This window comes from Delphinus delphis, chromosome 7 (assembly GCF_949987515.2).
Source record: "Delphinus delphis chromosome 7, mDelDel1.2, whole genome shotgun sequence".
Taxonomy (NCBI): Eukaryota; Metazoa; Chordata; class Mammalia; order Artiodactyla; family Delphinidae; genus Delphinus; species Delphinus delphis.
The window spans coordinates 1548788-1576559 of record NC_082689.1 but is presented as its reverse complement, the minus strand read 5'-3'; the positions used below and the strand labels follow the sequence as shown (position 1 = coordinate 1576559).

General features: G+C 60.2%; 1 long non-coding RNA gene across 2 annotated transcripts; it reads right to left on the bottom strand.

The window, feature by feature from the left end:
* Positions 1 to 8658: 8658 nt before the first annotated feature.
* On the bottom strand, positions 8659 to 11829 carry LOC132427918 (uncharacterized). 2 transcript variants are annotated; one of them, XR_009520030.1, is made up of 4 exons: positions 11809 to 11829; positions 9662 to 9866; positions 9212 to 9405; positions 8659 to 9053 (listed from the first exon to the last, which is right to left on the bottom strand). It is a non-coding gene; the product is annotated as an uncharacterized lncRNA (long non-coding RNA). The 2 variants fall into 2 exon arrangements; XR_009520029.1 differs by lacking the exon at positions 11809 to 11829 and having other exon boundaries at positions 9662 to 10107.
* Between the last annotated feature and the right edge of the window lie 15943 nt (positions 11830 to 27772).

Sequence of the window (27772 nt, the reverse complement as noted above, 5' to 3'; positions counted from 1 at the left end):
CTTCAACAGTGAGGCCAAGGCTGTCTTGCTTTTCCTGATAACCTCGGAAATACTTCTTATTTTATTTTGAAGCAGCTCAGCCAGAAGTTCCCTCAGAAGAGGCAGCTGCCCACAGCTGGTTCTCAATTATGAGACGTGCCGCTTAAAACAAAGACAACAGAACCCAAAGGAAGCGTGAACACCAGAGGCTCTTCCCTGTGAGGAGCGCCTCTGGGTGACGTGGGCCGTGGTCTGCTGCTTCTGCGAGGGCACCCGGGCCAGTGCCCAGCCAGCCGGGTCCTTCCTCTGGCCGCTGGGTGGGCCCTGGAGCAGAGCAGGGCTGAGGGAGGGTTTTGTGCTCCTTTGCTGGGCGGTGAAAGGTCAGTAGGTGTATGACTGGGCGGAGGGCTCGTCTGTGAAGACGACTCCCCTTCCTTCCCTTCTCGCGAAGGCAAAGGAGGGGGCCGGTGATGCCCTAGATCCTCCACCTGGTGCTTCTGCGGCTCTCGAGGTGGGGAAGGCACTGGGCCGGGAGGGCGACGCAGCTTTGCCAGAGCAGTGTGGCTGCTTCCAGGCTGTCAGCGGGGGCAGCTCCACCCCACCGGTGGGACACACCTCGGACAAACACCGGGCTATGGGGCACACGGTGGGAGCGGGCACGGACCCTCCAAGGGAGACCTCGCACACCTCCCTGGAATCATGGAACGGTCTTCAGAGGACTCCAGACGGGGACCACAGGGCCTGAAGTGGGCTGGCCTGGGACGGTGCCAGGACCAGGTAGGCAGTGGGCGGTGTCCGCGCCCATGCTTTGGCGTCCCGAGCCGGGGCCTGGCTCCTGACGTGGGCACCTGACACATGAGTAATGGAGCTCAGTGCGGGCCTCCAGGCAGCCGGGCCTCAGGGGCAGCCTCGCCTCGAGGGTGGGCAGGGGAGAGCAGCTCCAGGCCGCCAGCCCTGCCCGCCTGCCCCCCCTCCTCCCCCGATCCCACTGGCCCTGCGGGGCTGCCCGGCTCAGTCTGGAAGCCGTTGATGCTGATGGAAAGCCTTCGCTCGCAGGCGGAGAAACCAAGCCCCAGAGAGGAGTGACGACTCCCTACGGCAAACAAGCGTCCCCGATCGGCGCACAGACCAAGTAGGAAGCCGCTGACCCCAGAGGGTCGGCGCAGCAAGCGGCCTTGGCGGGTGGCCGGAGTGGGCAGAAGCGGGGGGACTGGCCTGGACACGGAGTCTTTCCATTGGGTGTCTCTCACCAGCACAGCCCTGGGCCCCGCAGGAAAGAAGGCGGACTGGCCCGGGCAGAGCCGGGAGGGCGAGGCAGGTGTGGGCCAGAGGGGGAGGTGGAGCTCTGGGCGTAGTGCGGGGCCACGGAGAGGTCAGTAATCACAGCTCTGGCTTTGGAAGCTCCTGTGAAGAGTCTAAAAGGGATCCCGTGTCTAGGCTCAAAAGACGCTGTTTAAGCCCTAATTCTGTTCCTGTCATTCTAACAAGGCTCAGGGCCCGTGGCCAGTGGGAAGGCCCCGGAGCGGGGCCCAGGCCCCCCGGTCTTGTGAGGCGAGAGGCGCCAGGTGCACCCCTCCTCCGATCACAATCCAGGATCGGGGCAGGGTCCGTGGAGAGCAAGTCGCCAGGAGAGAGCGTGGCATTGACTCTGCGCCCAGCGCGTGCGGGCGTTTTGTCTGCCTTCTCTCCAGTGGGGCAGGGTGTCGTGACCCACCTTGCAAGAACCAGGATCAGACAGGAACCTGGCCATGGGGCGTGGTCGGCAAACCATTCTGGGGAAAGTGAGTCTCCCCACCTGCCAGCTAGAGAGGCTGGGCCTCGGGGCCAAACGCTTCAGCACGGCGCCGTCCCGCCCCATCTGGGGGCACCCCTTGGGCGTGGCACAGAGGAGAGGCCTGTTCGGGGCTGTGGCACCACCGGGCACACCTCCCTGGGGGGTGTCGTACCCCGCCTCTGGAGGAGGGGTCACTGGGCAGGGCAGCGGGGAGGGAGCCCTGCACCCGGAGGGGCTGAGCAGCCCGACCCCGAGGCGCAGACACAGCAGAGGAGCTTGTGCTTGGACGGGAGGGGTCAGGCCGCAGAGCCCGGCCCCGCCTCTGAGCGGGTGCGCCCTCGCGCCAGGGGTGTCCGCTGACACTTTGTGGGGCTGTAGGAGGAGGCCCTGGACCAGCCACAGGGGGCAGGTGGTCCCCACCCCGGAGTCAGACCTGGAAGGGCCCTGGGTGGGATTCCTGGGGAAGGCGTTGGGCTCCTGGGTTCCCGACGCAGGTCTGACTTGATTTTAACTCAGAGAGACAGCTGGAGCCCATCGGATGTTGGGTTGTGTTGAGCCATTTCATTCAGTCTAAATCATAGCCTTCCAGGCCGGCCCCGGGCCTGCTTCACAGACAGGGAACGAGGCCCGGAGTTTAGGGGGCCGTGAGCGGCCGCAGGGGAGTTCCAGGGTGTTTTCTGGTCTGACCCAGGTCAGCCTCAGATCTCATTTAGCGACGACAAATTCTCTAGAGAACCAGCCTTCTCCAGTGTGCTCTGAACTCCAATCGAGTTTTCCAGGAACACGGTCGTCATAATTAGGGGCGCCGTGCATTCGTTCCTCATCGAACACAGAGCCGGGAGGTACTTCGTGAACCTTGTCTGGACGTGACCAGGAGGGCGGTGGCCGCGCGGCCCAGCGCGCCCTGCGGTGGGACGGGGCAGCTCTAGATCCCTCTGGATCGAGGCCCCCCGGTCAAAGGCCTGCTTTTCTGTGAGGCACTGGTAAGACACCAGCATGTCTGCCCAAGAGGGCCAGACACAGCCCTGCTCAAAAGGAAGAGAGTTGATCTGCAAGCACGGCACAGGAAAAGCATATACACTGTGCCTATTGTATGTACGGTCAGAACATCTTTGCCGTTTGAAAGCCGTGTCCCGGATCTGCCATTTGTCCCCATTTCCTGCAATTTCCATGCCTGTTGTCCAGCTGCTCTGAGAGCCTGTCTCCCCCCCGCTCGCAGGTGGCCGCACAGGCCCCGCTGAAACAGGATCACCAAGGCGGGAGGAGGCGGGGAGACCAAAGCTCTTCTAGAGTCGGGGGCACTGGGAGGCCTTCTCGGCCTTGACTCCCAGGGAAAACCGGGGTCGCCTTGCCGGCCTCAGAGGGGAGGCACGTGTCACTGGGCTGCAGAGAGCTGGCAACAGGCGGGCAGCACGGGGCGCCCTCGATGACGGGGCGTCTGCTTGTCCCGGGACAGCAAGGCTGTGCCTCCCACTGGGTCACTCCAGGAACAAGACCGAATGCATCCAGCAGGGACCAGGCGTCCAGGCGCCTCGCGGGCACTCAGACGGCCCACAGCGCGGCAAACGGGAAGACAGGCCCGCCGGGGGCAGGGTCTGTTTCCCAGGCGCCCTCACTTTCTGCCCACTGCCCTCTCCTCAGCACCACTCGGTGACCCGGCACCAGGCCCCCCTCTGCTCTGCAGACAGAGGCAGGCCGGAGCCTGGGAGAGGGGTGTCCGCATCACTGGTCCTTTCCAGAAATGCTTCTCCAGATGACGAGTGGCAAGTTGGGTTCAGGGCATGGACCCCATCGCCTGGACAGGGCCTGAGACCCTAAGTGGCCCCTGTCTTGTGAGGGTCACTGGGGAGGCCTGTCCCCCGGGAAGGGCAGTGCGTCCAGCCAGGGCCAGTCCCTCCCTGGAGCAGGGTGAGCGAGAGCCCCGAGTGTCAGGAAAGCAATTGACCTGCTGCCATCACAGCCCGGGGCCCCGTGTTGGGGGCCGGCAGCCCTTCTCTCCAGAAGCTCCTCCCGCCGGGCCAGCGCATGTTCTACCTGCCGCCACCCAGGTCTCCAGGGCAACAGAGGAACAGAGGCCCAGGACCTGGGAGCCTCGCCATCACCTTCCCAAACTGGAAAGACGGCTGGAATCTCAGATCATCGACATGGAGCTAGATCCCTCCAGCACCCACTTTCACTCTGCCCCGCCAAGTGTCCGAATTCATACCTTCAGTTTCTGGAAAATGTCATCCCGTTCCTACAGCCGATATCTTCAACCTCCCAGGCTTCAGCTTCCGCTGAGGATTCCAGACTTTCATCAGAAACCCTCAGATGATTTCGGGGCGGAAGCGGAGGGCTGGGGAGACTGGCTGTCACTTGCTGTCATCAGCCACGCTCCACGGGGGCACAGGCTCTGTCCACACCGTCCCCACCCTGCGCAGGCCCCTCCCGCTGCACAGGGCTTCCACCCTCACCTCAAGGAGGGCTCATACACCCCAGGGGATCCTATTACAGTCCTGCGATAGGAAAGGAAAGCGAGGTCTCTCCTCTGGGCCTGGAGGCAGAGGGCAACCTCGAACTGGACGCCTGACACGCATCCGGCACCCACTGGGTGGCGGCACCGGTCCAGACGCGGCGCTTACCACTGGAGGACACTGGACCTCCGCGAAGCCCCCGAAAGGCTGTGCCAGTTGCTGACCTGCGTGAGGGATGCAGCCCAGACCTGCCCTGGCCCTTGGAGGGGCTGAGGACAAAGGTCAGCCAGCAAGGGCAGAGCAGGCGGGGGCCTGCACTCCAGGGCCTCTGAGGCTGGTCATCCTGTGCAGTGTCCCCGGGGCCACGCGGTGAGACCAGGCCAGACACCGTGGCCCCCCCGGGCGCCCTCCCCATCTCTAACCTCCAGGCGGTGGGCCAGTCAGTGCCCCAACAGCAGGCGCCCAGCACGGAGGCCAAGGCAAGCGGAGTCCTCGAAGCCGTTCTCGCCAGTAAACGCCACCTCCCACTTCCTACCGCGTCGTCCCCTGGGGCAGCAGCAGCCCCGGGACGAAGGCCCCCCGCATCAGTCCCGGGAACTGCGCTTTACCGTTTCCAGTCCCTCCCGCACCCCCTGACTCCTAGGCCAGCCTTGGGCTGGGCTGGGCGTGGGGGATCACATGCTCATGAACAGAGCCCCCAATTCAGGGTCAGAACCAAGTGCAACGTTGCAGATCGGTTAGCAGGATGACCGAGTCTCATGGGGTCTCTGGGAGCTGTGTTGTCACTGTCGCCACCGAGGGCAATGACCCCGCCAGCAAAGGGAAGTGACTGCCCAGGGAGACGGGGTCTCCCTCGGGCCCGGGCCTCCCAGCTCTACCTTCTCCTGCAGATCTGGTCACCTTTGCAGCGGGGCTGTCCCCTATAGCTGCTTAAAGCCCACCCTCCCCCATGCCCTCCCCCCCATGCCACCCTTCATGGCCCTGTCAGTCATTCGTCAAGCTCACTTCCGTCTCCTTCTAGAAGGGAAGCCCCCCAAGGGCAGGACCATCTTTAGTTTTGATTTTTTCCCACTAAACCTCCAGCACCCAGAACGTTCCTGACACGTAATAGGCATATGATGTGAAAAAGTAGTGAGTGTAGCCCTAATTGAATATAGTCTTATTAAAGGTTCTACACACAAAAATTCACCACGTGGTCACAGTGATTGCCTCTGGGTACTGGGGACGTCGGGGTTTGAAGGTTCTTCGTGTAACTCAACCAACCCGTGGACCTGTGAGGTCCCATTTCAAGACAGAATCATATTCCAAGACACCTGACAGGGACTTCCCTGGTGGTCCAGTGGTTAAGACTCAGTGCTTCCAATGCAGGGGGTGGGGTTTCGATCCCTGGTCAGGGAATTCATATCCCACATGTGGCACGGCCAAAAAAAACCAAACAAAACAACCACCAAAAAAACACAGACACCTGACGTACAAACAAACAAGAATAATTCCCAAGTTTTACTTGCTTCGCAAAAGGATTTCTTTTACCCTGCAGCCTCCTCCCAAACGTCCCTCAGCCCACGATGCATTGATTTGATAGACTCTGCGGATTTTCATGCCCTCTGGGAGGAGGATGTCACGGGAGAGCCCTCAGGTGGGGGGGGCCGTGCCCTGGGACTCAGCCATGCTGTGGTTCCCAAGGAGACCTGGTTCCCTCCCATCGGGGGGGGGGGGTGTGAGCTAGGGCTTAAAATTAAGGTGCAAATCAGACATGAGAAAGATGACATTTTGCCGTTTGCAGCAACACGGGTGGACTCGGAGGCGTTACGCCAAGTGAGGTAAGTCAGGCAGAGAAAGACAAACATTGTGTGACGTCACTTATATGTGGAATCTAAAAACTACAACAAACTAGTGAATGTAACAAAAAAGAAGCAGATTCACAGATACAAAGAACAGACTTGTGGTTACCATTGGGGAGATGGGGGAGGGAGAGGCACCAACTATTAAGTATAAAATAAGCCACAAGAATATATTGTGCAATACAGGGAAGATAGCCAATATTTTATCATAACTATAAGTGGAGTCTAATCTTGAAAAAGTGTGAACCACTATATTGTACACCTGTAACTTATATAAATTGTATAGAACTATACTTTAATTAAAAAATAAATAAAAATATTACATGCAACAGACTACAGAAAAACATTAAGGTGCAACATTAGGTGCCTGACTGTGTGGTGAACCTGGCAGGGCCTCCTCCAGGGGGCTGAGCTCAGGCTCTGTCTCCCACGCTGCTCCAGGGTGCTGCAGACTGACTGTGTGGCCACCCGCAGTTCATATGTTGAAGGCCCAACCCCCACGTGAAGGTATTAGGAGGTGGGGCCTTTGGGAGGTGATGAGGGCTGGACAAGGTCATGAGGGTGGGGTCCCATGGTGGGATCAGTGCCCTTATGAGAAGAGACAGCAGAACCTCATGTGAGGACACAGTGAGAAGGCAGCCAGCCATCTGCAGGCCAGGATGAGAGCTTCCACCAGAACCCGACCTGCTGGCACCTGTTCTCAGTCTAGGACATTTTGTTACAGCAGCCGGAGCCAAGTAAGGGCCCAGAGAGTTCTCCTCATTCAGGGACCAGGAGCAAAGCCTGCTTACCCCTGAGTACTGTCTTCAGCTCACTGCCAGCCTCCAGAATTATGTAAACAAGGTCATCGTGTCCTTTGGAAAGCAGGGAGCCCCACCCTCATGTCACAGCACAGCCCCCCGTGTTCATTCCATTGCCCAACACAGCCCATGTGGCCCTGCCTGCCGTGCAGCCCCTCCCTGGGCTGTGAGTGTACGTGACTGATGACTGCTGTCTGTCTGGTCTGCCCAGCATCCCAGGTTCAGCCTTCCCATAACCCCACAGCGGGGACCCCCTCCTTCACCAGCGAGCTGAGTAGAAGGTGACTGAACAGCGGCTGCCTGCCAGACGCTGGGCGAAGCCACCTGCGTCCCACGGAAGGACACTCCCGTCAGAGGACAGGCCTGTGGCCTCTGTGGGACGTGGCAGGAGATGGCTCAGGCCCCCACCTGCTGCGCCTGCAGACAGCCTGGGGCCCGGAAAGGGGCAGCAACGTGAGAGAGGAGGTTAAGCCTTCTGCAGACCGACACCTCCAATTTGAGGAAGTGTTCCCTCCTGGGCTATCCACTGAGAACAGGAGTCTCCAAATAGAAGCCCCATTAACCAAAAGGAGTCGGGGTCTCTTTAACCTCCCTGGAGTCCTGTAACCCCAGTGGGGCTCAGCCATGGCCCGAGCTACAGAATGTGAGCCCCATGGAAGCAGGAGGCTCTGGGCCCCAAAAGCAGTTGGGGTCAGTGGAGGTGATTGGCTGCAGATCACTTTTAATCCTCAAGCAACTCTGGGTCGGGGGCGGGGGGGAGCAGGGTGGTCCTTGCGAGAGTGCAGCAGAGAGCCAGGCGCGCTGACCCCACGTAAGCTCCTGCAGGTCCCAGCCCGTGGGCACTGCTGCAGGGGCCCCATAACAGAGCCCTGAAGCGCCACCTGATCAGACCCCACTTGGGAGTGTGGCCCCCAGACCCCACGGTCTCCCACTCCTGCCTGGGGAGGCTGCTCAGCTGACCTGCTCACCCCACTGACCAACGGGAACAAAACACTTGGGCTGAACTGGTCTCCTTTCTCTGGGCCCCTGAGCTTTGGCACCCCACCCTGCACGCAGCCCCCTGCTTAGGGCCCCCCAAGACGCAGCTGGCCTGGGGGAAACTCCCTGGATGGAGGGTGGGGTCATGCCTCCCTTGGTCTCACGTCCCCGTTCTTCCAGCCTGTTTGCACCGTCTCTCTAAAAGAAAACCTCTCTGTGCCTGACTCAGACGTGCCAGCAGACTCACGGTCAGTGTTCTCCCTGACAGTGGCCCCCGATCCCCACGCTGTATTGTAATAGCCCCCCCGTGATCCCAAATCCCAGTTTGTTTCTCCTTGGACACCACCAGCACCCAGTGCAGAAAGGCTCACTTTGAGCGCTTGAGGGATGGAATTTCCACCCGGGGACAGGTGGGTGGAAGACAAAAATCAAAGTGCGTGGCCACCCGGCTGAAGTCCCTCTAGCGCCCTCCCGTTGTTCTGAGTCGATGAGGATAGATTGTCGTGTCGGACCGATGAAGCAGATGACCGGCATCTCTGGGCCGCGGCTGGCAGGTAGGCAGATGACAGTGGTGACAGCGCCTGGGGCATGAGCCTTGGGGACACGGGTGAGGCTGGGGAGGAGGCTGACTCAGGACAGCCTCCTGTCCTGAGGTGACTCAGGACAGTGGGGCTCCGACGTGAAGAGGGAGGGGAGGCCAGGGAGGCTGAACCCGTGAATCCCACACGGGTTCAGTCCGTACATCCCTCCTGTGCTCACATAAGGGGAAAACGAGAGTGCAAGCGTCTCTTTCAGGGGCACAGAGTAAATGATGACACAATATTCTCTTGTCTCTCAAAATTGTTTAATTGGCAGTGACTTCCGTCTTGGAGAACCAGCGCCTCCTGCCGGGGCTTGGGGGAGGTGATGAGACAGGGGTGCATGGCCTTCCCGGCCTCCCCGTGGGCCCCATGCCTCCACCTCCTCCCGTGGTCCCTCAAAACCAGCCGCTGGGGGCTCCCGGGAGCGTCCACTCCCCCGCTGTCCTTGGGGCAACTCTCGGTCCTCCGCCCCCTCGCTGGTCCGCAGGGCCGCAGGGACCCCGGCCGCCATCCCCGCAGCGTCCTCACACCGCCTACGGGCTCCCGCCGCTCCAGGGACGGACAGCGCAGAGGATCACCTCCCTCCAGGTCGCCGCATCCACGCGGGGACATTTCTCCGCCTGCCTCTTCCAAGTCTCTCCTGGGCCCTGTTCCCAACACAGAGATGGCTGTTTTCCCCAAATTCCATCCTCACCCCCACCCAGGCTCAGAAGCCACCCTCGCAAGGTCAGCCACACCCATGGGGGAGACCCCCAGCCCCTCCGCCCTCCCGGGGCGCCCGGGGCCCCTCAGACTCCGCGCGTACACGTGCCCACACGTCCTCCGACCGCCTGCGCTGTCTATCCCCTCGCCCTCCTGCGCTGGTCCTCACTGGGCCGCCATCCTCTCTCACTGGCCATCTGTCATGGCTGAGAACTGGTCCTTTGTGTCCCGCCGGTGCTGGAGGGAAGAACGCCCAGAGACGCGCGTCTGTCTCGGCGTGGCGCTGCACGCGCCTTCCTGCTGGAGGAGAGGAGCCCTGAGCGCCCCGGCCCCTTGCGCGACCCTCCGCATCCCTGCCCACTGCCTTGTCCGCAGCTCCCACCTCCCTCAGCCAGGGGAGGGGCCTGGGGTGGGAAGGGCTGGGGAGGGGCAGGAGGCAGGAGGCAGCTCTTCGCTGGAGCCTCTGCTGCCCTGCTCTCTCCTGCAGGAAGTTTCCTTGCTTCCCACTCACGACGGGCCGTGAGCCCCAACTCTGGTGCCACGGGGCTCGTACCTCACCCCCTGGACACTCGGCTCCGGTGCCGTCTTATCAGGCTGCTGTCCCCACGGTTCAAACGCTGATCCAGATGCTGCTGTGAAGGTACCTGGCAGGCTGGTTAGCACCAGCCATCAGCATCTTTGAGTGATGAGCAACCTCAACAAAGCAGGTGGGCCTCACCCAATCAGTTGAAGGCTTTAAGAGAAAACCCGGCGGTTTCCTGTGGAAACAGGGAATTCTGCCTCACGGCTGTGGCTCAAGCCCCACCCCAATTTCCAGACGGCCGCCTGCTCCGTGGGCTTCAGTCCTGCCGGCCGCCAAGCCTTAAAGCTTAAAGATATTCTCTCTTCTCTTGGTTGGGTCTCCCTGGGAACTCACGGTTGATTCACTCCCCAGGTAGAACCTGGGCTGCTGCTTGGAGCCAGGTGTGGGGACGCAGCAGAAAACAGTGTAAACCCCCTGCCCCGGAGGAAACAGGAGTAGAGGGTAAACAGAGCCCGTGGGTTAGAAGGTGAGTGGTCAGGAGAAAAGGGGGAGAGAGGGCAGTGGGGTAGGGGGCGCAGCAGAGCGGGGACAGCTGCCCTGTAACTGCAGCCCCCCTGCAGCGTGCCTGTACACAGGGAGGTGACAGGTGTACAGGGCCAGGGGCCAGGGAAGAAGTGGGCCCAACGGCGGGACGCCACGTTTGCAGCAAAAACAGAGATTACCTGCCCAAGATGGGCCATTAAGCCTTCCGTTTTCAAAGGGATTTGTCAGTCTGGGTGGGTCGCCACGAGCGGGTTTAAATAAGTGCCCACTTGTGGGACCCCTTCCGTGAACCTGGCTATTCGCTACTCCCTCAAACGCAGTAATTCCATGTCCCTGACGGCTGGCTACATGTACATCCTTCCCTCTTGGAGGAAGCACCCGACAGCTGACTCACAGGTCCTGATACCGAGCTCCAGAAAGCACTTACTACGAGCTTTTTCCCAGCTTCCCGCTGTGCGCTGGACCATTCTGGCTCCTTGCTGAGTGAAGAGTGAATCAAGAGCATCGCCTCTGAACCACAGCGCTGGGGCCAGAGGCGAGTCCTGATCGGGCCGCCTCCCAGACCTGCCTGGACCCTGTACTCCCGTCTGTGGGCCGGACTCAGAGGGGCTGGCTGCCGGGGTTCGGGTCTTCCCCACACATTGGAGGAAGCCACCCTCTGCCGTCCACAAGGGAGGGTCATGCGGCCGGGTTCCTGGTGACCCCTGCGCCCCACACCCTAGCTGGGCACACCCCCTCCTCCCCTCCAGGAGTTAATGGGTGACCACGCTTCACAGCCACGTGACCTCGGCCGAGGCTCTCTCTCTGAACCCCTCCTTCCTCATCTATAATAGGGTGGGGTCCTGCCTAACAGGGCAGTCGGAGGGTCCAAAGACGCAGAATTTGGGAGCAGATGTGGCTTGGAGACCTTCAGGAGGCCGTCCAGTCACAGAACTTTCTGGGCAGGTGTGCACACGCTGAGGTCTTGAGACCACGCCGTGCCCACACACCCAAGTTGGGGGCCGGGAGACCCGGGACCCCACTCTCTGCGAGGGGCAGCCTGCCTGCCGCGGGCTCCCCTCTGGGCCGCGGGCTCCCCGCCCTGCACAGGTGTGCTCTGGCCCCTCTGTTCCTGCGTGCCCTCCACCTGGACGCAGGCTCATGCCCTGAGTGCGTGGACGGCATCAGGCCCCCTCCTCCCTCCCCTCCCGTCCCCTCCTGGGTGGGCCCTGCGGCCCCTCTTGCCTCCAGTCCTCTCTGCTCCATCCTGCGCTGCATCTTAAGTGCTCCTTGGTGTTTCCAAGGATCTTCCTAGACTATTCTGGAATCCCGCTCCCAGAAAATGACTCCTAAGATGAGCAAAGTATTGGGCTTCCTTTCTGTGTTGCTCTGACCTCACTGCTGATCCATGGTGTCGACATGCAGACACACCCGTGGGTCCCCACACGAAGCAGACACCCTCCCGCCTCCGGGAGTGCACGCCCGCCAAGGTCCGCGGCCCGTCCCGAGGGACGGGGTGGGAGGGGCAGGGGTCCCAGCAGGCGCCCTCTGCCCGAGACACCCTCAGCTGCCCCACGGCCCACCCGTCCCCCGACAGTGACGGCCTGAGCGCGACCCGTGTGTGCACCCCCAGGGCCTCCGGCCCTGCCGCTCACCTGGAATGTCCTCCACCTGGTGCCCAGGGTCTCTGCTCCGGGGATGTCCCAGCCCCCGCTCTGTCCTGCAGCCCCGCGGGCACGGCGGGCTCTTCTCCCGGGGCTCCCACTGAGCACGGCCACACCGGCCATCTAGCTCGTCTCCGGCTTGAGTTTCCCGGGGCGCCTGCGATGAAGCACCAGGCTGGCTTCAAGCCATAGCGTGGAGAACAGAGTCCCCGTTCCAGGCGCTGGCAGGGCTGTGCAAGAGAATGTCCTGCTCCTCTCCCAGCCCCTGGGGGCTGCTGCCACCCTGGCACCAGCCCACCTCTGCTGCAGCATCACCTGGCTTCTCCCTGCTTCTCTCTGTGCCTTCTCCGTCCCCTTACATGACAGCAGTCGTTGGACTCAGGGCCCGCCCTAAAGGCAGAAGGCTCTCTTCTCAATCTCCTCAAATAATCACATCTGCAAAGACCCTTTTTCCAAGTAAGGCCACACTCACAAGCCCCAGGTGGACACAGCGTTGGGGGGCCACCCCACACCCACTACAACCATTTTCCAGCAGGCGGGGTCTCTGCACAGACCACTCCCTCCCAGATCTCCAAGCGCCCAGACCAGCGTCCGGAACACAGTAGGCACCCAGTGAGTGTGTGTTCACTCACTGAGTGTAAAGTAAGTAAAATGAGAAGGATGGCCCAGGAACTGCACGCAGCCCCTGAAGCCCTGCGTCCTGCGGGAGGACCGCCCCCCTCCCCCGCCTCCTGGAGACAGGCGGGCCGGCATCTCCTCAACAGGATTTCCGCCAGATCCTATAGTGTGGGGCTCAGCTCCGAATTTTTCTTTTGATTAAATACCTCTCTTCATATTTGGAAAGCACAGTAAATAAACCCTCAAATACCCTTTTACCGTAAACACCAAGGATTCGGTTCATATGCTTGATCCCAGTCCCTATTTTTGTACCCTTTTATGTGGTTGAAATAAGTGTATATGCGTTCTTTCACTTTCTCTTTTTCTTCTAACAGTTTAAAAACTGTTTTCCAAGAACCACGGATGTCCAGGCAGCCACCACGTTGACAGAAGCGAGATGTTTCTCGCTTTGCCGTCGGCACGGTTTCCGGGGCGCCGGTCAGAGGACGGTGGGCGGGTTTCTTTGTGCGTTTGGCTGTTTTTGACAACAAAGCTGTGAATTCTTTTGTAACGTAGGTCTTTCTTTGGGACATGTTTCCAAATGTGAGACTCTCTGGTCAGCGTATGTCATAGATTGCATAATCCATTTATCTGAAAGTCATTTCTCAGGCTCACACCGTGAACGTCAGCACCCTCCACTCTAGAAGCTTCCCGAGGTGGGGCAGACAGCCTGTGGACAAAGGGCTGCAGCCCCGAGCGACCCGAGGTTCCGACAAGGGCCCGTCCGGGTGGAGGCAGCGCCGCGGCCCCTGCGGAGGTGGAGCCGGGCAGGACCAGGAGCCCGGGGTGGGGTGGGGATGGGGGGGCCGCAGAGCTGGGGGTCCATCACGTCTTCACTCCTTCAAGGCTGACAGCAAGTCTGGGAGCCACACTCCCCCACAGTCCTGCCCCTTCTTCCCCATCTGGACTGGGCGCTTCTGACACTGGCCAGAGATCCTCCAAGCTCTTCCACGTCTACCCGGGAGTTCCCACTTCCTATGGTTTCCTGAGGGAGCCCAGGGCCCTGCGGAGGTGTCGTCAGGGGGAAAGAGGCCTCAGCCAGGCCCGGGGGAGCACAGGCAGGGCGGCCACCTCGGTGCTGAGCCGTCATCTCTGACGTGCAGCCAAAGGGCCCCTCCCTGGCCCGCGCCAGTCCTCACGGTGCTGGTGCGCGGGGGGTCCTGCAAACTCCTGCGTGAAAACGTCTCGGGTCTGAGGATGCTATGTCGGGGGAACATCCCGAACATCAACAAGATAGGGACGTTCGTTCCCCAAAACCGCGGGCAAGAGAGAGGCATCGGGAGGACACCTTTCCTGGGACAAGCGGCTCTCACACTGAGATGGTCCCATGTTCATTTTTTAAGTGAATTAACAGTGCAGAAGGCTGGGAGTCCCCCATGGCACTACTCCTCTCCTGCCCGGGCCGGGAGGGTGGGCACAGGGCTTCCCACCTCTGAACCTGTAGGCCTGAGCACCCCCTGTGGGTGTCACACGCCTCCTTCCCGGGAGACTCCTTCCCCGCTAAGCCTCCCTGGGCGCGCACTCAAGGGGCCTGCCTGCCCTTCCAGCAGCGCCGCAGGCGTGAATCAGAGCGAACCAAAGCCACCCAAACACATTTAGTGAAAGGACTGGAAGTAACCCAAGGGAAGAGTCCTTCCTAATGTGGACACTGCCCCGTGTCATTGGGTAGGAACATTGATACAGGCGGTCCCCAACTTAGGACGGTTCAACTTCTGAGTTTTTGACTTTATGATGGTGTGAAAGTGATTCGGGTTCAGTAGAAACCGTACTTTGAATTTTGGCTTTTGCATTTCTCCTGGGCAGTGGTACGTGGTCCGATCCCCTCTCGTGTTGCCGGGCAGTGCACCTCCCCGTCGGCCCCGTGATCACCAGGTGAACAACCGATACACTGACAGCTGTTCTGTTTTTCATTCTCAGGACAGTGTTCAATAAATCACATGAGACGGTCAGCACTTTACTGTGAAATAGGCTTGGGGTTCAATGGTTTTGCCCGACTGTAGGCTGACGTAAGTGTTCTGAGCACCTTTAAGGTAGGAGGCTAAGCTGTCGGTAGGTCAGGGGTATTAAGTGCATTTTCAACTGACGATATTTCCAACATAGGATGCGCTTATCAGGACATAACCTCGTTGAAAGTCACAGATCTGTGATTCACGGCAGAATAAGAGAAAGGAACTGCTCTCAGCTCTATCCCAAGATCCCCTGGTCCCGCTGGTCAACGGGACCCCAATGGGCTGGCTCGGGGCATGTTAACTGCTCAGCTTTTCATTGCGTATTTGCTGATAAACACTTTTGTAGCCCCCACTGAGCTCACTGGCCTGTAACATCTTCCCACAAAGTCAGGGATGACATCGGCAGGCATGTCCTGACCCGGAGGAGACCCCTGCCACCTTCAGAAACGTCCTGGAAGCCGCCCGTGATTAAGGAAGCTGTCACTACCTGCTCACCCAGGGCTCAGCAGAGCTGGCCAGGCAGCGGGCTGTGTGGTTATCAAAATGCTGACGGTGGACCCAGCTGTTATTCTTCTGCTCAAGAGCACTCGTGAGGATGCGGGAGGGTGAGGGAGACGGGGAAGGAAGGACAGACACAGGCAGTTAGGACGGTTTTGCTGAGAGTAAAGCACAGTTCCCTACACACACCGACTTAAACAGGAGAGCTCCAGAACCCAGGATCTCCCGCGTCCCTGCTGGTTTCCTCAAGGCTACAAGGCGGCTGGACGTGGAGGCGGGGAGAAGTCCAGGGGCAGGGGGTGGGCATCTCGTCCGGTGCCTCCTTCTTAAAAGTGATGAACTCTTTTCCAGAAGCCTCAGCAGCCCTCCCCTCCTGTCTTGTGGGCCAGAACCGGGTCACGTGCCCCCTCTCGGTGAATCAGGAGTGGAGGGAACAGCGTGCCTCATTCCTGGCTCAAACTCCAGGGTGAAGGCGTGGACCCAGGAAGGACACGGAGGCTCAGCCAGCAGAGTCTACCTCGAGACGATCTCCGCTCAGCTGAGATTTACAAAAGCGTCAGTAATACGCAAACTCGAACCCATTAACTTTATTTTTTTGCCGCTCAGTTTTTTCACAGCTTTACAGAGGCATAACTTACATACCATAAAATTCACCCATTTTAAGTGCACGACTTAACACTTTCTCATCAATCGACAGAGTTGTGCAACAGTCACTGCAAATCCAATGTTAGCACATCCCCACGACCCCAAGGGACCCCCCCGGCTCACTGGCCATCATTCCTCACTCCCGTCCGCCCAGCCCCTGCTTCTCTGGCCTTGAAATTCTGAACATTTCAAATAAGGGAATCGTGAAATACGTGATCATTTTCTGAGTGGCTTCATCCACTCAGTATCATGCTTTCAAGGTTCACCTACATTGTAGCATGTTATCAGGGCTTCACTCCTTTTTATGGCCAAACAGTATTCCACTGTGTGGACAGACCACGTTCTGATGGACACTGGGGCGTCTCCAGGTTTGGGCTATTGTGAAGAGAGCTGCTGTGAACAACCTAAACAAGGGTGCGTGTGGACACGTGTTTTCATTTCTCTCGAGTATCAACCTGGGGTGGAACCGCCAGGCCACGGGTGACTCTGTTTACAAAACAGCTGCATGTTTACACTCCCAGCAGCTGTGCACGAGGGCTCCAGCTTCTCCACATCCTTGCCAGCGCTTGTTCTTGTCTGATTTTTTCCTACAGCCACTGACTTTCATTGCAGCAAACTGTCTGTGACGCACCTCGCAGCTGCTCGCGGCACCCTGATCCTGCACGCTGTCCCTGTGGGACCCACTAGGTCACGGTTAAGTCCCTGGAGAGCAGCCTCTACTTCACCTCATTTTCACACCAGATCCCCAGTACCAGTTTGCGTTGTTGGGACGGAGCTGCTGCAAACACGACCAGCCAGGCTGGCAGCCCAAGACCTTCAGCCGTCAACCGTGAGGGCAGAAAAATCAGACCCAGCGCTGGCCCGTCCCCGCTGAAGAGTTTACGGGGTCACAGCGGTCGTGCATGTCCTATGGCTCATCTAACGGGTCAACTGCTCCCCATTTGGCCAGAGGCTGTATAACTAATGCAGGAAGGGACCCCTGTGTTTGTGTGCAGAGGATGTGTCCCCTCCCTGTGCCCTCTGCTCCGAGCAGGTGCTGAGTTGGGTCCCGCCGAGCTGCAGGGCCGAGCTGCCAGGAGAGGACACGGGGGCATGGGCCAGGCCGGGCTCCTGCTTGGCAGGCCTGCAAGGTCGAACCACTAAACCGGAGTGGTTGTGGGGAGACTGGGCTGCCCCGGGCCTGCGGGCAGGGATGCGGGAGTGTTGACTGGCAAGCGCGCCCAGTAACACACACGGAGTAATGAGGGCAGTGGGGTCTCTCGTCCACCACCTGGTTCCTGTCCAACCATAAAGTTGGGAGAAACACTGCTTGGTGGAGGGACATCACACAGGTGGTGCCACCTGGGGGAGGATGTGGGGGGCCTGTGCCCATCAGGGTCCCGGCAGACAGCACCCATCCTCCCTGGGGGCGCTCAGTGGGAAGAGAGGTGGCTGTCTTAGGCCCCACAGGGTCTCAGCTGGGCGGGCCGTACCCACCCCGGCGTCTTCCCGCCACTTTCCAGGAGGTGACTCATCCAGCTCACCCCACAGGGCGGCTGCTGAAACAACCGTGGGTTCTGGGGGAGCAGGCAGCAGGGCTCTGCGGAGGAAAGGAGCAGGAACGCCCGCCCGCAAAGCTCACGCAACCAGGAGGTGACGCTGCTACGCGCAGCACAGTTCCCCGGGGTTCGCTTATCCCAAGGTTTCCACCGCTGCTTAAAGCATTTCTGCTCTTGCCACACTTTTCTGTGTGTTATTTTTAAGAAAAATCTCATTGTTTTGGTAAAAATTATGCAAGTTCATTATAAAGGATAGCCGTGCAGAAACACTCAAGAAATGGTAGGAGATGGGGCTTCCCTGGTGGCACAGTGGTTGGGAGTCCGTCTGCCGATCCAGGGGACGCGGGTTCGTGCCCCGGTCCGGGAAGATCCCACGTGCCGCGGAGCGGCTGGGCCCGTGAGCCATGGCCGCCGAGCCTGCGCATCTGGAGCCTGTGCTCCGCAGCGGGAGAGGCCACAACAGTGAGAGGCCCGAGTACCGCAAAAAAAACAAAAAAAAAGAAATGGTAGGAGATGTTTGTAATGTGCACAGTTTCTAGAATAGAAAAGGATTTTCTCCATGTCAGCGACAAAGGGACCACAGCTCTCCCAGCCAGAAAGGAGCCAAGAACGCAGCAGGCGACTCGGAAGAAATCGAGCTTGGGCACGAAGCAAGACCCTAACGGATGACCCTGCCCACACCCCTCCCACGGGCAATCGTGCGTCAAAACCAGGGCTCTTCAGGGAGAAACAGTCAGGGAGGGGGCGAGCCCGGCGTGGAGGGTGTGGGCAGGGGCTGGGAGCAGCCTGCATTGTCACGTGCAGACAGCCGCCGGGAGCCTGAGAGCAGATCTGGGCGGCCCGCCCGGCAGAGGCCTGGCTCCCGGACGTGCTGAAGTGGGTTCTGCTTCACCTGATGGAGGCCCTACCACCAGAACAAGGTCAGAAGGCCTTTCCTGCGTTGGAAAGATTCATCTCTGCCCGACAGAAGAGCCAGTGAATGAGAGGCCGCTATGTCCCAATAAAACTTATTTACAGCAACAGACGGCGAGTCGGCCCACGGGCCACAGTCAGCCGACCCCTGATCTAGAACATCGCGCACCCCCAGGGCCAGGGAAGTGAGCATGGAGCGCACAGCCCTCATCGGGGGGTCTCCTCTGCTTCGGAGATGTCGTGTCACCTCTACTCCCGGCCCAGAGACCTGAAGGAGTCGTCCGGTGCCACCTGGCTGTCAGGCACCCGGAGGGAGGAGAGAACAGACGCTGGTGAGAACGTGCAATACGGCCCATCAGCGAGATCCTCCTTTGACACGTTTCCCAAAGAAACACTCGCATGGCTCCCTGAGGAGTCAGGGGTCCCCTCGGCGGACAAGATAACTTCTAGAAAGAAAGTCATGGCTCTCAATGGAGAGATGTAAAAAGGAACACATTAGAGATTTTATTCTATTCACTGTAGGAATAGGACTGACGTTGTAACTGGCTCAGAGAGAATCCGAAGACCAGACACGGATGGACCCGGATTTAAAGGGACAAGGACATCGTGAGAGGAGGTGTTGGTTAGCGTCCATGGGTGGTGCAGGGCTTGCCCATCTATAAGGAGTATTTTGTGCTCTTCAGTCACCTACGCCCCACAGAGCTGGAAAACAGCCCAAAGCCCACGACACACTAGACTCAGGTAACCTTGACCGCGTTCTCTAGACTACGTACAGTTTAATGTTGAAGTGGGAACGTTCACACCCGCAGGGTTGTCCTCACAGCGCTGCCGGAGTGTCCGTCCCTGTAGAAGGTACGCCACCACCGAATCCCACGGGGCGGTTAGGGGTGACCAGCCAGGTGCACATGGCATCAGGACGGATCTTTAAGACACAGCAGTGGGCAAAACACACAAGCAGCGCAAGGAGCTGTAGATCCCACAGACGCGCGCGTGCATCAAGATGCCCGCACACAAAGCAACGCATCAGGCAGGAACACACACGCACGGCACGGACGGACTAAGCACAGGAGCCCCGCGGCCTCTGTCAGGGGAGAGACAGGGGACGAAACACATCAGCAAACGAACGAGGAGGGGCTGCCGTGGCCCAAGTATGACGACGCACCAGGAACCGAGAGCCTGGTCATCTCAGTCCTTGGTGTCAGACGTCCCTCCACGCCATCTACACAAAAAATCACATAAGGAAGGAGGAAAACAGGCCAAGGTCTTCTCTTCAGCAAAACCACCATTCACATAAGCGAACGTGACACTTTCAAGTGCGTACATACAGAAGGATAGCTACACTTTTATAAAATGAAATCTTACTATAGATGCTGCCTCAAAGTATATTTAATTTCATTTAATGTTGGTTTAACATAATAGAAGTAAAACTAGTGCATTTTCTAAACTTGAAATATTTCTGCACCACAACAGTCTGTACCTTTGATTTTTAAAATCCCTTGAAATGAAAAAACAAATCAAAACAAAACACCAAAACTGGTTTTGAAAGATCACATCATGTGCACACACACGTACACGTGTGCACACCCACCCACACGTGTACACCCCATATGTGTACATACACCCCACTACGTGTGTACACAGGCGTACACACACAAAACACATATGTGCATTCCACACATACACACACACATACCCCCCAACAGGCACACCTTTTAAGTTCCTTTTGCTGGAAGCTCCACTTCAAGAGCACCAATTATCCTTATGTTGGATTGTCTTGTCTATTCTTAATGTGAATTAGGTTTACACAGTTCTTAATAAAAACCTATTTAACTTACTTCATTTACTGGGTCATCTAAACCAGGCTGGGTGTCCCCCTGCACCCGGAGCTTCTGAGTCAATACGGTCTGCCTGAGAACCTGCATTTATAACAGAGTTGCTAGCACCGCTGGTCCAGGGACCACACTCCGAGAACACTGCTTTTCGTCCCCTGCTTGACTTCAGCCTTGTCTGTTTTGCTCCTTGCTCTCTGTAATTCATTTATTGGTTCTTTATTGATACTGTTTGGTTTTCAAGTTGTTTTCTGAGGTCTGGAACCTTATTTTCATTTCTTAGCCTTTGGTATATTTTTGATGCTTATCTTATGAGTCCGTGTTCTTATCAAACTATTCTCTCAGCCAGAGCATGGGAGGAGGTTTCGTTCTGTTCCCTAGCTGTGTTTTTCCTAAGTTGGGTGTGTAGTCATCTTTGCAGGCTATGACCCTGTCCTGTGCACTGAGTCACTTATTTTCCCGTGGTTGTTTGCACACAGCCTGGCCACCCCACCCCTTTCCATCTTGTTCAAGCCTGAGCGACTGTGTCCAAGTGTCCCACTGCATCTTTAACCCTTGTCCCTCCAAGCCTGGCAATGATGTTTTTTTCCCATCGGAGGCACAGACGTTTGTGTTCTGGATGACTTGGGATGCTTGAGGGGCTGGTGGCAGAAGGAAGGTCTCCACGACCTGGGAGGGGTGTTGTTAGAAGCCCGACCTTGCTTCCTCCTGAAATCCCGTGATATGTCCTGGACTCACAGTGGGAGAGTGGCACGTCCAGTCCCAGATCCCAGGCCACTCCCATGGCCAGTGTGCCTGGAGCCTCCCCTTCCCCCAGGGAGGGTCAGCCCACAGCCTGCCCCATTTCTGCTATGCCACAACCTCCCAGGGTCCGTATGTGCAGACGATCCAGGGTTCCCAGCCCCCAGTCACCCGCCGGCGCGTTTCCAAGGCAGGAGGGCGGGCCCGGGCGCCAACTGGTCTGCGCCACCACTCTGCCGTGGAGCCCTCCCCTCTTTCCTCAGCAACCTGTGTCTGAAGTTTATGACCTAGCTTGTTTTTTGCTGGGATTCTTTTTCTAATTTGTCATCGTTTCCTTTTTATTCGTTCAGGGACTGGGGGCAGGAGCCTCTGCCTCATCTGCTATCTTTGACCTTTTTTTTGAATGTTCACAAGCAGGGACAACTCTTAGCCCCGCAAGAGCATATCTGATTTGGGGATGCTGGGGATGTCCCTGAGAAGGGAAAACGTAGTGCTTTAGGGCCACGACTGGAGCGCAATCCAGGTCAAAAGAGCAAAAAGTAATATCAAGGCCAAGAAGGGAGACGTCCCCCAGGCAGGTTCCGGATCTGACTGACGTCCTCCCAGGCGGGACTCGGGCTCCTTAGAAAGCGAGGCACTTCCCAGACGCCCTGCGGCCGGCGAAGCCCGAGGCGGGTGGGCTGTGCGACCTGGATGCCGCGCCGGGGCTCAGACGTTGCGGCGCCCACTGCTCCTGCACGGCCCGCCCCGCCCTCCTCTTGAGCTCCTGCCCCCTCGGTACCTACCACCCACCCCCTGCAGCCGCGCTGACTTTCCAGACGCAGGACCGGTCGCTCCCCGCTCCTGGGAACTGGCTCCAGGGCTCCCCTGCTCTCCCACACTCCCCACCTCGGCCCACCTCCGGGACCCTGGCCCATCTGTACACGGCCCCCCACCCCTTGCTGCTCCGGCCTCTCAAGAGTGATCCTCAGGGCTCTGTGTGCAACCTTCCACTCGGGCCCCTTCCCCCCGTGCCCCGTCACATCCTCGTCCCCCGCAGGCGGCCGGGGGCCTTCCCACCTCCCTCAGTGCTGACCCCTCTCTGCAGAGTGCCTGGCACCCACTGGAGCTTTATAAAGGTGGGAGCGCGAGTGTGGGCAGGTGAGCGTGGGAGCCTGGAGCTCCCGCCTCCTCACGTCAGGGCCCGGTTCCCTATGCCCCTTCCCAGGGATGGACCTCGGCACGCAAGTGCTCGGGGCAAAGAGCTGAGGTCAGCCCTAGCCGGCCACCGTCGCCGGGGGACCTCAGACTCCAGGTGCCCTGCTCCCTCGTCCCGGGGCATCGCGGGGCCTCCCCCGGCATCCTGAGGGTCTGCGGCCACCCAGACTGGTCCTCCCGAGAACACAGAGCACGGATCCAGACCCAGGCTGCTGATACAGGCTGGACAACCCCTGCCGGGCACTGCGGTCCTCCTGCTAGGAGCCCCAGGCCAGATCTGAAAGGACCCGTGGATGCTGAGGCCTTTCCCATCACTCGACGTAGCGGGAGAGCATCCCACGGGGTGGCGGGGTGGGCCTCTGCCCCCCGCTGGGGACCCCTGAGTGCCGTCCCAGACGGTGGAGACCCCCAAGGCCCAGGCTGTCAGACTTGCTCTCGGCGAGCCCACGGGGATGGGTTTTCTCTCCTGTGTTAACTCAGCCCTGGCCTAGCCAGGCCAGGGAGGTGGGGCTCCCACCACGCTGGTTTGGGAGTGTTTTTCTGCACGGGAACTGGCAGCCTGGATCAAAAAAATGATCTGCAATTCAATAGAAGCTGGAGTCTTCCTGGGAAGCAAGATCGAACTCTGGGAGCACGGCTCCAAGGCCCCCTGGCAGCGCTCGCGATGGTGTCCCTGGTCTGGGGCCGCACTGAGCTTGGAGGGAAATGGTCTGCCGCCTGCTACTGACTCAAGGAGCCGATGGTGAAGCAAGGCCGGGTCTCCGGTGCACCCACCCAGAGCCTTGTCAGAGCACAGGCGTGGCCGTGAGACCCTGGGAACCCACAGGCAGCTGAAGCCCGCGAAGCCCTCGAGGCGCCTTCCCCTTGGAGATCAGGAGGGTGGCCAGGCCCTTCCCTGCCCTCGAAGACACCGACTTGGGAATCTGACTGGTGTAGGAATCAGAAGCACAGACCCACTCTCCCACGCCCATCTGAGGCTGCAGGCACTGGGCTCGGGCCGCCACGGAACCAGAGACACCCCAAAGCGGGTCCACGTCCCTCACTGGGTTCGGGGGTAGCACCCATGACACCCCGCTTCTTCATCCTGGTGTCCGGGGGCCCCTCGCGCTCTGCCGTGTTCTTAGAACAGGCAGACATTTGAAGGCTACCGTCCCACAGTTTACAGGGAAACCGTTCTCACGACTCCCACACCTGCTTCAGGAAGGTGTCCTGTCGGCGTCCAGCTGACCACGTGCCGGCCACGGCTTCCGTACCTCTCCACTCCAGCCCGGCTCCCTCGGCAGGCAGTTGATCTTGGAGGGCCCTGCCGCAGAGGATCCGCTAATTAAGTGAAAACTCCTGAATCAACACAGACGGTGCCCACGGAGGCCTCTCCTCGCCAGGCTGGAGGTTGCCGGGCTCCGTGGCCCCTTCTCAGGTCCACGCGTGTCCTCGCTCACGGGCAAGCTCGGCCGAGACCACGGAGAGGCGCAGGCATCAGAGCTGTGCCCACCACTGCCCGAGGTCCGGCCACAAGGCATCAGGGAACGTTCATTTTGGAAGAGGGAAAACCAGCAAAGCAAAGTGGCAGAGGTACCAACGCCAGCGGCCCCGTGAGATGCCCGCAGCACTGGGCCAGGGCCCACTGCTCAGCACGCTCCCCCCGGTGCCCTGAACCCCCAGTACGGGGCACACTGGCCACTGGGCTCAGGTGAGAAACCCCAGGGTGGGATCACAACTTCTATCCCGTCTGGGCAGGGGGCACCGAGCGCCGTCACACTGTCTGGGAAGGTCTTTAAGGACGTGGAGAAAGAGAACACAGCTGACTCCGAAGTCCTCTTCCTTGTTGCCGCCTGGAATCCCTAAATTGTGTAAAACGGTCACACAGTACTGGTGCATCAGGAAGTGGGGAGGAAGGATTGTAAGGAAACGGGGTACTGATGCCACCGGCTGGGCTGGGGCACTTCCCCAGAGCCCTGACCTCCAGGGCCCCGCCTGGTCATCACCCAGACAGCAGGGAGGGCGGGGGTGGGAGCGTTCCTCTCCGGTCCTGACATCCCCTCCCGTCCCCACGGCCGGGGCTCGAGCAGCGGCTGTAGGACGTGCCCAGCTCAGGGGGGCCACGGCACCCACACTGCGCTCGGGAAGGGGCTTTGGTGCCCAGCGCTCCTGTCCCCGCCCAGCCTCGGGGTCCGGCCCACGGCCCACACGAGATATGTGCACGGTGACCCTGCCGGGCCCGGCCCACGCCGTCACGCACGTGGCCCCGACGCTGCATCTCAGAGGAGCTGGGCCATGGGTGGAGCAGCTCGCGGAGAGGTACGCAGCAGAGGCCCCGGGAGACAGAGGCTGCAGGCAGGCCCGGGGAGGGGTTGGGTGGCCGGCAGGGCTCCGGGGACCACAAAGCAGGGCGGCAGCAGAGGGCGCACCCCAACCCGGGTGGGGAGGAGGCAGCGGGTGTCATGGACAGTGAAGGTCCGGGAGGCCGGCGGCTCTGGCGGGGACCCTCCCCAGGGAGCAGCCACCACGCTGGGCAAGCCCATGGAGACCGCTCAGAGCCGCGCCCCAAGGTGTGGGCAGCCGGCCTGGGTGCGGGCAGGGTGCCCCGGGGAGGGCAGGGCCCACCTTGGGAGCTGCTGGATCCCAGCGAGTGTGGGCCTGGCTCACGACGGCCGGGGCTGTCGACAGCTGCTGGGACAGCGGGGTACAACCCCGAGGTGGGTCTCAGTGCCGAGCACCTTCTCCAGGGATGGACCTTCCCGGCCGGGCCCCTCGGGAGACGGTCAGGACCGCCAGGAGCACTGCCAGGCCATCCCCGTGGCCTTTAAAGGGCCTTTCAGTCGTTGTGTTATGGGGTTCGTGGTGGAGAGACTGGCGGCCCCCGAGATGTCCATGTCCTGGTCCCAGAACCTGTGGCTCTGACCCTGTGTGGCAGACGGGGCTCTGCAGATGTGATCGGGGACCTTGAGACAGGACCCCCGGCTTATCTCGGTAGGCCATGTCCTCACAGGGCCCTCAGGGAGGGAGGCAGGAGGGCCAGAGCCAGAGGAGACGTGTGGACAGAAGCAGAGGCCAGCGGTGCGAGGAAGGGGCCGTGAGCCAGGGCCTGCGGGCAGCGCCCAGAAGCTGCAAAAGCCAGGGAACTGGCCTCTGTCCGCTGAGCCTCCGGGAGGAAGCAGCCCTGCCGGCAGCTGGACCCAAGGCCCACTGCGAGAGGACACAGGTGTCCTCTGACCCCCTAAGTCCGTGGCGGCTGTGACGGCCCCACCCCAGGCCCCGCCGAGTGCGCCCTGCAGAATCGCGCGGGGCTCCGGGCACCCACCGTGGGCCCCTCCCGCCTGGACACCCGCTCCACGCACCGGACACCGCCCTTCACAGGACGGCTCCCCACCGCTGCCTCACCCGGGCTCCAGGCCTGGCCCTGCAGGGAAAAGCCAGTCCCCCGGCGTCCCCATGTGCGCTTGCCACAGCTTCCCTTGGGGTACGTCCCGGCCCCGGGGTGGGGGGGGGGTGGTCCACCGCCAACCGGCTTCCAGAGCAGCGGCGTCGGGGCACAGGAGCGGCTCCTAAGGAGGGCGAGGTGACTGCACACTCGGCCGACCCTGCACCTTCGAGGGAAGCAGCAGCAACAGACATGGACCCACGAGAGAGCAAACGTGATGAGACTTGTTGGCGGAGAGAAAAGGGCTGTTTTATGTTACAACAAAGAAGAAGGTCTGGGGTCTTTCCAGCCACCTCTGACCAGGTAAAGACTATCATTCGATTTTTTTTTGTACTCACAGATGTAAAACCTGCTGACAGCTGGAAAAAGCCAGAGCAAGACCAGAGATGCCTGACTGCACGGCACGGCTGGCAGGCAGTGACTGACGCCATGACGCTGGCTTCGAGTTCGTTCTGGAAACAAGGGTCCTAAGACCCAGGCGTCACCGCCGTCACCGCCGCCACCCCTCCCTGCCACGGGCAGCCACGCTTCCTCGGACAAGCGGCTCATGTGCCGGCTTTTTGCACTGGGGATTTCTTGCCAGCTGGAATTCTTTCTGCATCTAAGCTACATTCTCTTGGCAAGACTGTCCCCCTTCGCAGAAGGGATTCATTTTCGTTTCAGCTTTGACGGGTGCGTTGCAAGTCTTGCTTTTTATTTCAACAGAAACGGGTTTATTGCATTTATCTCCTAAGAAAGCAAGCCTCACATGAAGTACACAAATACTATAGACGTATATATGTGGAAAACTGCCCTGAGAGCAGGTCATCTCGGCAACCTCAGCACTTGGGGGCTGGGGGTGGGGGAAGACCCTTCTGCAGAATGTGAAGGGGCCAGAGGAGGGTGGAGGGGCCCTCGGGGTGCCTGGCTGTGTGATGACCGGGCGCCAGCGGGGGCGTCCAGGCCTCAGGATGGCAGAGAGCTCATGGCAACGGGACCAGGATGCGGCTGTCCAGCGGCCAAGCCAGCGCTCGGTGCCCAGGCCTCCTCATCCGGGTCCGGCCCACAGGGCCCCTCAGCTCCAGGCTCACAGTGCCCGGTACCCGGACGGAAGAGCCTACGAGGTGAGGGTGAGAGTTGTGAGTCCACTGAAGACCCCCCTCCAGGGCCGCCCACAGGCAGCCTAGGCTGAGGAGGCGGGGAAGCTGAGGGCGGCACTGGGGGAGGGGGCAGCCACCGACCCACGAGCTCTGCGTGGACTCCGCCGCCGGCCCCCTCCGCAGACATGCTCTCCTCCGGCGGCAGCACTGCCTCCCCGCTGAGGGACCAAGGGCAGGAAGGGCGGCAGCAGCAAGGCTCGGGGCTGCATGCACCCACGCCGCAGGGGGATGGGCTGGGTGCCCCGGGACTGGGACAGGAGAGGAGGCAGCAACAGGACAAGGGGCCGGGGCCAGGTCAGGGGCCTGGAGTCATCCCTGGAGACACATGCCGCGCTGACGCAGACACGCTCATCCCTGGCCCCCGACAGAAAACTGAGCTCTGGACACCCCCCTGCTGACGCGCCGCCCACGTGAGCCCAGGTGAGCCCCCAGGGCCACACAGGTGAGACGCACAAACTCAAGCAAAAACACTGGCGTCTTCACCACGTGTCAGGTGACTCCTCTAGAGGGAGAACAGGTGGGAGCAGCAGCGCAAGCAGGAGGGGGCTTAGCACTGGCTCCCGTCCGGCCAGGGCCCTGGCCTCACTTAGCACACGTCTGAGAGATTAAAGTCGACGTCCTCCTTCAGGCTCCCAGACTCCCACGAAAGGGCTCCAGCTGTACACTCCACTGCGACACTCGGGGAAGACGTGGCCTCCCCGGCCCGAGTGTCCCTGCGTCTCGGGAGGGAATGCTCAGCCCGGGCGAGGCTGCCCCCGGTGACCCCCAGCCATCTCTTCACGGCGCTTCCCAAGCAGACGAAGGCTCAGCAACGAGGAACGGGCACGTGCTCACCCTCGTGTACTTCTGGCGTGGGGACTGACTTTACAAGAAGGCCCAGTGGAAAACTCGGAATTTAACAGGACCCTGGCCTCTGCTCCCAGCTGTCCCCACGTGCTTCCCCGCCCCACCTGGTCCCCACCCACCAGGCTCTCCGTCCACCTCCGGACGCAGCTCTTGCCGGGGGTCACATCCCCGGCCGTCTTCCCGGCCCAGATCCTCCCAGGACCTCGGCCCGGCCACCTCCCAAAGCCACACTGTCCCCCGACCTCAGCTCCCGAGTCGGTGCTGGGGTGCCCCGGGGGCCGGCCTGGACCTCCTCGGCCGACACGCTCACCCTGCCGGTCACCGAGCCTCACGGCGTCCAGCGCTTCTCCGCACGAGGGACCCGACATCTGGAGCTGCGGTTGGTGTCTGTTTCTTCTTTGCCCTCCGTCCAGGGCCGCACATGGTGCCTGGGACCCAGGAGGCTCCACACACCCACGTATTAAAGAACCCACCGCCACGCAAACCATGCCGAGGAAAAGGCCTTTTTAAAAATGAAAAGCTGGGATTTTATTAGTCACTAGCATAGCCTCATGATTAACAAAAAGTTAATTCCATGAAACTA